Consider the following 9,747-nt stretch of genomic DNA (forward strand, 5'->3'; position numbering starts at 1 on the left):
AAGTCGAGCACTTCCCCGTGCTACGCCTACTTCTTCTGGACACCTGTCAAAGGACGACTGAACTGATCTCTGTTGGCCTGCCAGGACCTTCCCGGCCAGCGGGGCAGCCACGGTCTCCAGCCACGCCAACTCTCTCTAGCGTCCGTCTCTCGTACGCAGTGGTCTGGGCGACAGAGGCGAACGTAGGACGAGCTGCCCCGCGTTAGGCCAAGGCTCTGGCTGGCCCAGCATCCCACTCTCTGTGCTAGAAATGATAATGGCGAGGCTTTTACGGGCTCAAAAGTAGGCAGTTTCTGGGGAAAGAGTCTACGACGCAGGCAGGTATCTGTGGCGCTTCCCCTCGCAGAAAGCCATGGTTGAGTGCTGGGCCGTCTGCACTGACCAGCCCTTCCCAGTGTCCCTGGCGTCCCACTGCCATGAACGGCTCTTTTCTGCCCCAGGCCTGCATTCACGCTCTGCTTGGGATGGTCACCCTGTCCCAGCCTGTCTCCTCATCCCAGCCCAATGCCCTTCCCCAGCTCTCTCGTGTGGCACTCCCGGTTCTTACCCACTGGGCAAAGGCAAAGCAAGGGCTGGGTCTCTCTCACTCCTCTTCCATGCTATGGATGCAACCACCCAAATCCTTGGAGAGCCTGTGAGGCTAACACCAGGTCCGAGCCAGGTGTTCTCTTTCCAGGAAGGCTCATAGCAAGCCAACCGGCAAAACCCGGCCCGCAGAGACCCTGGCTAATCGAATGCCTTCTCCTGTGCCTGACTTCTCCACTAACAGAGAAGGCGCGTCCTCGTTGACTGTCTTGACTCTTGCCCTTGCAAAACACCTGGCAGTGAGGTCCCTCAGTCTCAGCTCTGAGCTGTGCATCTTCTGCTTTCCTAGTTGAGGGCTAGCATTTGGAGAGAAAACTTTGTTTCAGGGTGTCCCGGTGGCAGCATCTGCCCTGAGCACAAGAAAGATTTGCTGCCTTTAGGAGCAAGGCAGTCATGTCGCCGGAACGCTCTCACGTACCTCTGTCTCTGTTTCAGGCCCCAGGGATGAGACCCCTGGTGGTTTCAGGAAGAGGAAGTGTGGCTTTTCGCATGGGTCCCGGCAGTGTCTTCATGTTGCCACAGTACGTTTGTGGAGTAGGTCTCAGCTCCTGCTTGGTGAATAGGAGGAGGGGAGGCGAGATGGTCTCCAGGGGCAGCAAGGAGGCCTGGAGTACACTTTCTCCGCGTTAGGATAGGGAAGCCCTGGCCCAGACTGGTGGGGCCTCTCGTGTGCGCACACGCCGCGGAGGTCTGGCCTGTGCCTCTCCGGTTCCTCAGAATGAGAGTTCTCAAGGATGTTGCGTACTCTGCTTTGGAAAGCTATGGCCTTGGCAGGCCTTCTCAAAGCTCTCTGGCAACGGACTGTGAATGCGAGCGGCAAAGGGAGCGTGGTGCCTTTTCTGCAGCCTGGCGTCTTCTCCTTTCCAGATTTGATTTGACGCTTCCGGCTGAAAAACAAGAGGCGGAATCTCCCTCCCAGGGATCCCTGAAGTGCACTGAAGAAGAAGGGCAGATGGACAGAACAGGTCATGTCACAGCTGACTTGTGAGAGAGAAGGGAGTGTGCATGCGTGCGTGTGTTCATGCGTGTGTTCCCTTTGTCCTCAGCAGTAGGTGGTTGGAGCCCTGGTCAAGATGCGGTGCCTGGGAGAGTAGACTGCCTCTTTGTGCCTCTATTTACCCCTCGCAGCAAATCTCAAGTGACTCTGGATGGCAGGAGGTCTCAGGGTGGCCCAACAGCAACAAATGCAGCTGGTGCCGCTGAAGGGCAGTTTTGCCCCGGGGTGCTGCGCCCTGGTGGATAGCGCAAGCTCCTCTTTCACTTTAGGACGTTTGGCGGCGAGGTGTCTATGCTGGAGGGGAAGGGAGGGGGGGTCTACCTCTCTGACGGATCCCGGGCACGTGAATGTGGGGAGAAAGATTGCCTGGAGATGACTGTCAACAGGCTGCTGGCGTGTGCCAAGGACATCCTAGGGAGCAAGACCTCTTGGAGAGCGTGGCTCCAAGGGGATCAGCCTGTTTGATCCGATGCTGGAGCACATCTGCCTGTCCCAAGTGCTCACAAAGACGCTTGCTGAAGAGCCTTCTCCTTTCCTACTTCCAGGGAGTGCTCCCGTTGCGTGCCTCCTCTCTCAAGAAAGGCCTGTGCCACCCGCGTTATCTGGCGCCGGCCGTAAAAAGCAGAAGGGGCGGAAGAGCAAAGGAAGCAAGTCGTCGGCCAGGTGAGGCTCTTGGAGAAAAGGGCTGAGGGTGCCCTTGTGCTCTTGGAGTTCTTCGAAGGGGTTGCTTCTTCCGTACACTCTGTCAGTGTGACATCTGAAGGGCGGCCAACAAGTCTTTGCATGACTTGGTCTTCCTAGATTGACGGCAAGCCTGTCGCAGGTTTCTGCGAGCCTCTGGTGTCAAGCTTCTCTCTGGTGCCTTTCTTGTTTCCAGGACGGAGACTGAGATGTCGCCTGTGAGACCAGCCTCTTCCTCCAGAGGGTCTCGGAAGGCCGCCAAAGGCCGGGAGGCAAAGGACAGAGCGCGTAACAAGCAGACTGAGGGAAAAGGTAATGTCACAGCTGACTGGTGAGAGAGGTGTGTTTGTTTTCCTTTTGGCCTCCGCAGCACGGGGCTGGAGCCAAGCTGAAAAGGCGATGCCCGGCGGAGTAGGCTGCTTCTCTTGTGCCTCTGTTTACTCATCACGGCAGATCTCAGGGGACTTCTCCTGGAAGGGGCTCTCTGGGCAGTCCTGCAGCACCAACTGCAGCAGCTGCCACTGCTGAGGGGCACTTGGCCCTGGGACTCCATGCCCTGGTGTGTCTTGCAAGCTGCTCCTTAGTTGCAGGAGTCTGTCTGTGCAGCAGCATTTAGGAATTTAGGAAGATCCCTCCGCGCTCTGCGCGGGATCAAAATCCTGCCTTGAGCTGCCAGTGGCGGAGGGGGTCTACCTTTCCCAGGGAAGCAGCGCGCTGGAAAGTGGGGAGGAAGACCACGTGGAGATGAGTGGCGACAGGCTGCGAAGCTGTGCCAAAACGTGGCTTCCTTGTGGAGGCTGGTAATTGCAGGCCTTGTGCTGTGCATCTCCCTAAGCATGTCTTTGGGCTGGATGCGCCAGAAGAGCACGTCTGTGCATGTGAGCGCCTTAGAGATGTGCAGGAATCTGTTCCCCTTCTCGTGTGGAACTATGCCCTCCAGCCCGCAGCCGCCCCAAAGGAGAGGGTACCATGAGGTCACCAGCACCTCCCAGCCAAGCCCCGCTTTTTAAGCCTATGGGCTAGAGAAAGCAGGAGAACAGCCACAGTACTCCAGGGCAGAAGGGTGCCCTGCAGAAGTGAAGAGCTGGACAGGATTCTGTGTCAGCAAGGGCCTAAGACCTGCTCGGGAGCAGAGCTCCGAGGCAATCGGGCTCTTTGATCCAAAGCTGGAGCACAGCTGCCTGTCCTTCTTGTTCAAACGCTCACAGAGATGCTTGCTGAAGAGTCTCCGCCCTTCCTACTTCCAGGGAGTCCTCCTGCTGAGCGCCTCCTTTCTCGAGAAAGGCTTTCTCCGCCCACGCTATCTGGGGCCAGCTCAAAGGGAGGGAAAGAATGGAAAACCCGGGCAAACAAGCCAGCTGCCAGGTGAGGCTCTTGGAGCAAAGCATGCCGGTGACCGTGTGCTTTTGGCATTCTGGGAAGGAGTTGTTTCCGTCGCACACGCCGTCGGTATGAACTCTGAAAGGTTGTCAACTCGTGTCACAACGACCGATGTCGATGCAAGAGGTGTTGCAGCAGCTGAGAAGTTGCAGCAAAGCTGTTCTGCTTTGCTAGACATTTCAAGGGACCTCATTTGGTTGCAGCGTAGATGAGAGCACTTCCCAGAGGAACGTGAAAGTCAGACCATCCTCCCCCACCAACAGAGAGCGGTGTCCGTTTTCCCTGGTTTTTAGGTTGGATTCAATTCACTAGAAGCCTCCCCTTTTCCCATTTCACCCCAAAACAGAGTCTTTCTGACCACCTCACGGCCTTTAGTGCCCCTAGCAGGAGGCGGCTAGCGGGCTCTGCAGGCTCCGGGCGTGGCAAATGGCACTGGTTTTCTCCTCGTGCCATCCAGAGAGGGCCCACACCTGGGCATCCAGAGCTTTCCTTAGGGCCTGTAGGGCCCTCACTCTTGACGGGATCACAAGGGCTCAAATACACCAAATGCTCCAGCAGCACTGTCTTGTGCTGCAGAGGCTGGCACGCCGCTGCTTGTGAGCACAAGATGGAGAACGGTCTCATCCGGGACTCCGATAACCTCACCCGGCTTGTGTGTTTTCAGCCTGCTGCAAACAGTTTGGGAGAGCTCCTCTCAGGTGGACGAGGACAGCAAGCAGCAAGAACCTCGTCAAGCCAGACCTCGGACTGCAATTCCTGTTTGCAGGCAGCCAAACAGGGCAGAACAGGTAAGCCGAGGAGCGGAGCCGTGGAGGTCTCCAAGTCCGAGTGGTACTGCTGCCCCCCAAAGAGCAGGCCAGGTGGCCATGGTCTTTCAAGCTTGCCTGCCCATGCCTGGCAGGGAGAAGCTGCTGCAAAAAGCCAAAGGGGAGGAGCAGCAATGTGCTGTGGTGGGGGCATGGCTGGGTCGCCCCCTCCCTTGAACTTGCGGGGAAGAAGGCCAACCACAGGCGGGGCTGTGTTTGCAAGAGTGTAGCCAGCCGAGTGAAGGACGCCACGAGTCCTCTCTCTTCAGCCCTTGGGAGACCTCACCTGGAGCCAGCCCTAGGTCCAGGGTGGGGCTCGACCATGCAAGAGAGGCTCTGGAATGCTGGAGCAAATCCAGCGGAGGCTCCCAAGCTGGTCAGCGGGCTGGAGAACCTGGTGTCCAAGGGAGAGGTGGAGAGGACTGTGTTTGTTCAGCCCATAGAAGAGAAGGCTCAAGGGTCCATCTCCTTGCTGTCTGCAGCTACCCGGGGGAAAGGCTAGAGGTAACTTAGCCAGCTCTTCTCAGAGGCGCACAGTGACAGGGTGAGAGGCACAAGACGTAGAGTTGCAAAAAGGCAGATTCCGGCTAGCTGTTGGGAGGCGCGTTTCCACCATGAGGGTGGTCAAAGTTTGGAACAGGGCCCAGAGAGGCTGTGGGACTTCTACCCTTGGAGTTATTCAACCCTCAGGTGGACACAGCCCGGGCAGCCTGCTCTAACTGGCCCCGCTTGGAGCGGGGCCTTGGACGAGAGTTCTCCAGAGGTCCCCTCCAACCGACCCCGTTCAGTGGTTCCGTGCTGGGGTCTGACTGGTGGAACCCCACGGGAGCGTTTGATTTCACGGTTGCAGCGCTGAAAAACGGTCATTCCTTGCCCTCATTCACCCTGTCACGAGCGATGTCAGCAAGAGAGAATGGAGCCAGCAAGCAACGGTGGTGAATCCCGGCCAGGGTCCCTGCCTGCGGCAGTGCTTGGCATGGGGGTTTCTGAGGCCAGAGCAGAGCAAGTGTGCGGGAGGACGCACAGGCCCCGCAGTTGCTGGCTTCTCCAGGGCTGAGAGGTGAGAGCGCCTGAGGGAGGTCAGAAGCAGCCTCAAATTTGTCCTCTGGCCCCAATGCAGGCTTGGCGGCATCAGGAAACGCTGCCCGAGGTTCAGCCACACTCACCAGTGCCGTGGCTTGGGAAAGAGGAGAGCGCTGCTGCCTTCCTGCCCCGAGCTGAGGAGAAGAAGAGGAAGCCAGAGAGGCTGCCGCGGCTGCGCAAAGAGTAAGTGCGCGCCAGGCCCAGCCCCGGCCTGGAAAACTGGAGTGGCAGCACCTGTCCGAGGTGTGAGGAAGCCCATCTTGGGAGCCATGGGGCTGGGTATGGCGTCCCCTGATTTCTCCTGGCATGGCAATGACCTGGGCTGGACCCTGGTGCCAGGCAGCCCCAAGCTGCATTGCCACTTGAAGGCTGTGGGTACCACCAGCGGGAGCGTGCGTGCAGGGGCTGGTCGAGGGGAGAGGCAGGAGGGCCTCAGCCAGAAGGGGAGAGGGAACTTTCCCTGCTCTTGCAGGCAGCTTTCTGTACGAGCAAGCCACACCCTGCAACTCTTGGAGACTTACCAAGTGCGTCGGGAAGAGTGGAAGCAGAGGGTAGAGCTGAATCGGCAGCGGAATTCCCAAGAGAAGCACTTCCTCTGGTAAATTTCTCCAGCTGGGGGTGCTGTTTCCCCTTCCCCTGCACTGGCCTTCCCTCCACATCCAGGAGCACCCAAGGGGAGGGGAGGGGAAGGGGGTCCGGTCTTTCCCTGGCACCCCTCGTGGGAGAGCAACAGGCTTTGCAGGCTGTGGCCTGGGAGCAGGCACCCTTCCAGCCCAGGGGCAGGGGTTGGGCACTCAGCGGTGGGCTTTCCCTGTGGGACCAGAAAGTTGTGGCTGCCGACGATGAAAGGATTCCTCCAGCGTTTTGGCTCTCCCTTTTCAAACCGCACGCTCCATCCTTGTCTCCCCAAGGCTCCACACCCGGACACCTTGCCCTGTGGGGATCGAGGCCGGCTTGGTGCAAAGTCCCATCCCCGCCTGACTCCTCCGCAGGCTGATTACCGGCACGTGGCACCTTGTCATGTCCTTGCCTTGGACACTAGGGCCCCTGTCCCGTTCCAGAAAGCATAGAGATGCCAGCAGAAGCAGACCCCAGAAGAACCGCCCTGCCCTAGGCCTGCAGCGTTTCCGTGCCCTTCTCCCTGTGCCTAAAACCAAACGGTTCCTTTTTAATGCCCTAGCACTGGGCAGCAGATGGCTCTGCGGGATCAAAGGGAGAGATACCAGGACTTGCTGGCTGCGCAGAAGACGTGTGAACATTGCTGGAAAGTCTGGAAGCGTGGTCCTGAGCCATCTTGCTAGCTGCGGAAGCCTGCCTGGGCCTGAAGAGCGACCAATCCCAAGGCACTGCAGCTCCAGGGCCAAGTGGAGGCCTGTCAGCGTGGGAGCTCCCTCGGCTGCTGTCAGCGTTGTCTCCATTGCGGCCATGGAGCTCTTAGCAAAGGGGATGTTGAAATCCACCTACAAGGGCCAAAGGAAAAAAAAAAGTGGCGTGTACTTGTTCACGGCTGGAGTAACCAGCCTGTGCCTCACAAAGGACAGTGCTGCAGGACAGATGAACAGAAGAGCTGTTAAACCCCCCATGTGCTCCTCCACAGTTTTTGTAGCGCCGTAACAGAATAACGCCCGTACACAGACCGCAGCATAGAGACACGCGTGCCACAGAGCGGGTGTGCAAGCAAACCACTGCCTCACTCATTCTAAGGACAGCGCGCGCGCACACACACGCGCCCCTTTCTTCCTTCATTACCCTCCCTAGGACACGCTCAGAGCTCACACCTCTCACTCCCCAAGACCCTCACGCACAGCCAGGACTGCACCGCCAGAGTGCACATGCACCAGCCCAACACATCCCTGACACTGCACACGCATCCGCACACATGCTCACGCTCTCCACACGCACAGAGACACTGCACAGCGGACACACCCCTCACACAGCATGGTGGCCAGGACACACGTACACCTGATGGGCCCACAGCCCCAGGGGTGCTATAGGAGCTGCAGCCCTTCTCCGGATTGTATGGGGAAAGGCTGAGGGCAGAGGAGGAGCTGCTGTGGGGTAGAGCGGTGCGGCAACCTGGGAGTGCAGATGCCTGGCTTTTCTCTGCAGCTGCAGTGCTCTCCAGCCAGGCAAACCTGGGATGGGCCATGTTTGTCCCTGGGCCTCCGTCGGCCCTTGGCTGCTCCTTGTGGCGGCCCCCCCAGGGCTGTGCTCATGTCCTGGTGGGCGCACGGTGTCCCCACCACCCACCTCCTGCCTGCTGCCTGGAGGTGGACGTGCCTCATTTAGACCTTCCTCCTCTCTTGCCGCATGGCTGCGGTTGGTTTTTTTTAGCGCTTTCTTGAATTAGGTTTTCAAAGCAGCACCTAGTAGCTTCTTGTAAACTACAGGCAGCTCACAGCTGCTTGACTGCCCTGTCAGCCTTTTTCAAATCCTGGGCTCCTTGAAGCCTGTCCATGCGCCTCCTCTGACCCGGGAACACAGCATCTCCCTGCCCTTCATCAAACACAGGAAGGGGCTTTGTGGATCCTCCCAGAGGAGCGGGTGATGGCCGTGTCCTTTCGGTCTGTTGCTGGGAGAAGCCTCTTCTTCGGTCGTCTTCCTTGTCCCAGTAACGCCTGATGCTCCAAACACTGCACTCTCCCTGCAAGTGCTGCCTCTTACTAAGCACCTGCTTCACTGGCAGACATTCGGCGTAGTAAAGAGGCAAAGGCTTTGGACCGCCTTGCTGCTGCAGGGACCAACAAATTGCCAAGGAGGTCCAGAAGCTGAGTACTCAGCCAGTACTGTTTTGCCCTGCCTGTGCGCTTAGTTGGCAGCTTTCCCTGGCCATGCAACTCATGAAGTGGTGCTGACCCTGATTTCCAGAAAAGTGCTTGTCAGTTTAAAAGAGAAGAACTGGTTTTCAGTGGGGAGTTGGAAGGGCGACGTTCTGCTGCTTTGGGGGACTGCCCGCTGGCTTTTCTGGTGCGGTGACCCTTCTGTCTCGTCTCGCTCTGAGAGCTCCGTGAGGTCCCTCTTGACCCTCCCTGTGTGGAATAGCTACAAGATGCTGCTGCAGAGACTACTGGACTCTGACAGCCAGGCAGGGGTTAGGCCAGAGCCCAGATGCCCTCGGGAGCAGAGCGCAAAGCCAGAAGCCCGTTGGCTCCCCCACGAGATGTGGTTTGGGACCAGTGTTCCCTGCTGCTGCTCTCCGTGTCCTTCTTGGCTGCCTTAGCCCCTCTCCAGCCTCCACTCCCATTGGCCCAGCATGGCTTTGGCTGCTCTGGGTCTGCCCTTACTCACGGTCCCTGTGGCAGTCGGGTGTCCTTCTTCTGCCTCCCCTCGCCCCCTCCCCCGGCTGCCTTCACTACAGGGGCTTTCTGATGCACTCAATGGCCTCACAGGGCTGCCACAGCAGCGACCTCACTGTCCCAGCCCTGGGTCGCCTGTGGCCTCCCTTTTCCTGCCTCTAGCCAGCTAAACCCTGCTGAGGGGCACTTTGCCCTGGCACTCCGTGCCCTGGTGAATGTTGCAAGCCTGGCACGCAATGGCTGCTCCTTGCTGGACGAGACAAAGAGGAAAGCACTTGAGGTGCCCGGTTAATGCTGAAGAGCCATGGTGATCGCAGGCAACAATGGTTGCTCGTGGGCTCCAGTCCGCCTCTCCAAGCGTGCTCCAGTGGCGCAATGGGCCAGCGCGCAGTACTTATACAGCAGTGCTAAGCGGAGGGATGCTGAGGGTGTGAGTTCAAGCCTCACCTGGAGCATGGGCTTTTGATCATGCACTGCCTCCTCTTCCCTTGGGCGGTGCAGCTTCCTAGCAGCGACATCTGTCTCAAGCCAGACATCCCGGGACCTGCCAATACAGACACCTTGGAACACCAGAAGCGCTCGGGGCCGTTCCAGGCTTGACCTGGGCTCTGCCCGCATAGCACTCGGTTTGGGGCCCCGGAGGCAGAGCTGGGCTCTCCTCCCTTCTCTTCCGCAGAGGATCCAGACCCCACTCAGGGCGCAGATGCTAACATTTTCCTTTGCTCTTCAGCATTTGCCCTCCAGGCGGACACTCTCCCAGCACCAGCTGCCCAGCCTCACTGTGGCAGAGCCTTCCTAGCCAGCCTTTCCCCCTGCAGCCAGGCCAGGAGGAAGCACTCCTGGCTCTCTACACGCGAGCACTGCGGTGGAGCTGCAGGCAAAAGCTGCTGCCTCACAGCGCCTCTCACTCTGCAGCAGG

General features: G+C 58.7%; 1 non-coding gene across 1 annotated transcript; it reads left to right on the forward strand.

Annotated features, from left to right (window-relative positions):
* The first annotated feature begins 9,189 nt into the window (after positions 1-9,189).
* Positions 9,190-9,283, forward strand: TRNAI-UAU (transfer RNA isoleucine (anticodon UAU)). Its single transcript has 2 exons — positions 9,190-9,227; positions 9,248-9,283. It is a non-coding gene; the product is annotated as a tRNA-Ile (tRNA).
* The last annotated feature ends 464 nt before the right edge of the window (positions 9,284-9,747 follow it).

Source organism: Struthio camelus, chromosome 10 (genome assembly GCF_040807025.1).
Source record: "Struthio camelus isolate bStrCam1 chromosome 10, bStrCam1.hap1, whole genome shotgun sequence".
NCBI lineage: Eukaryota > Metazoa > Chordata > Aves > Struthioniformes > Struthionidae > Struthio > Struthio camelus.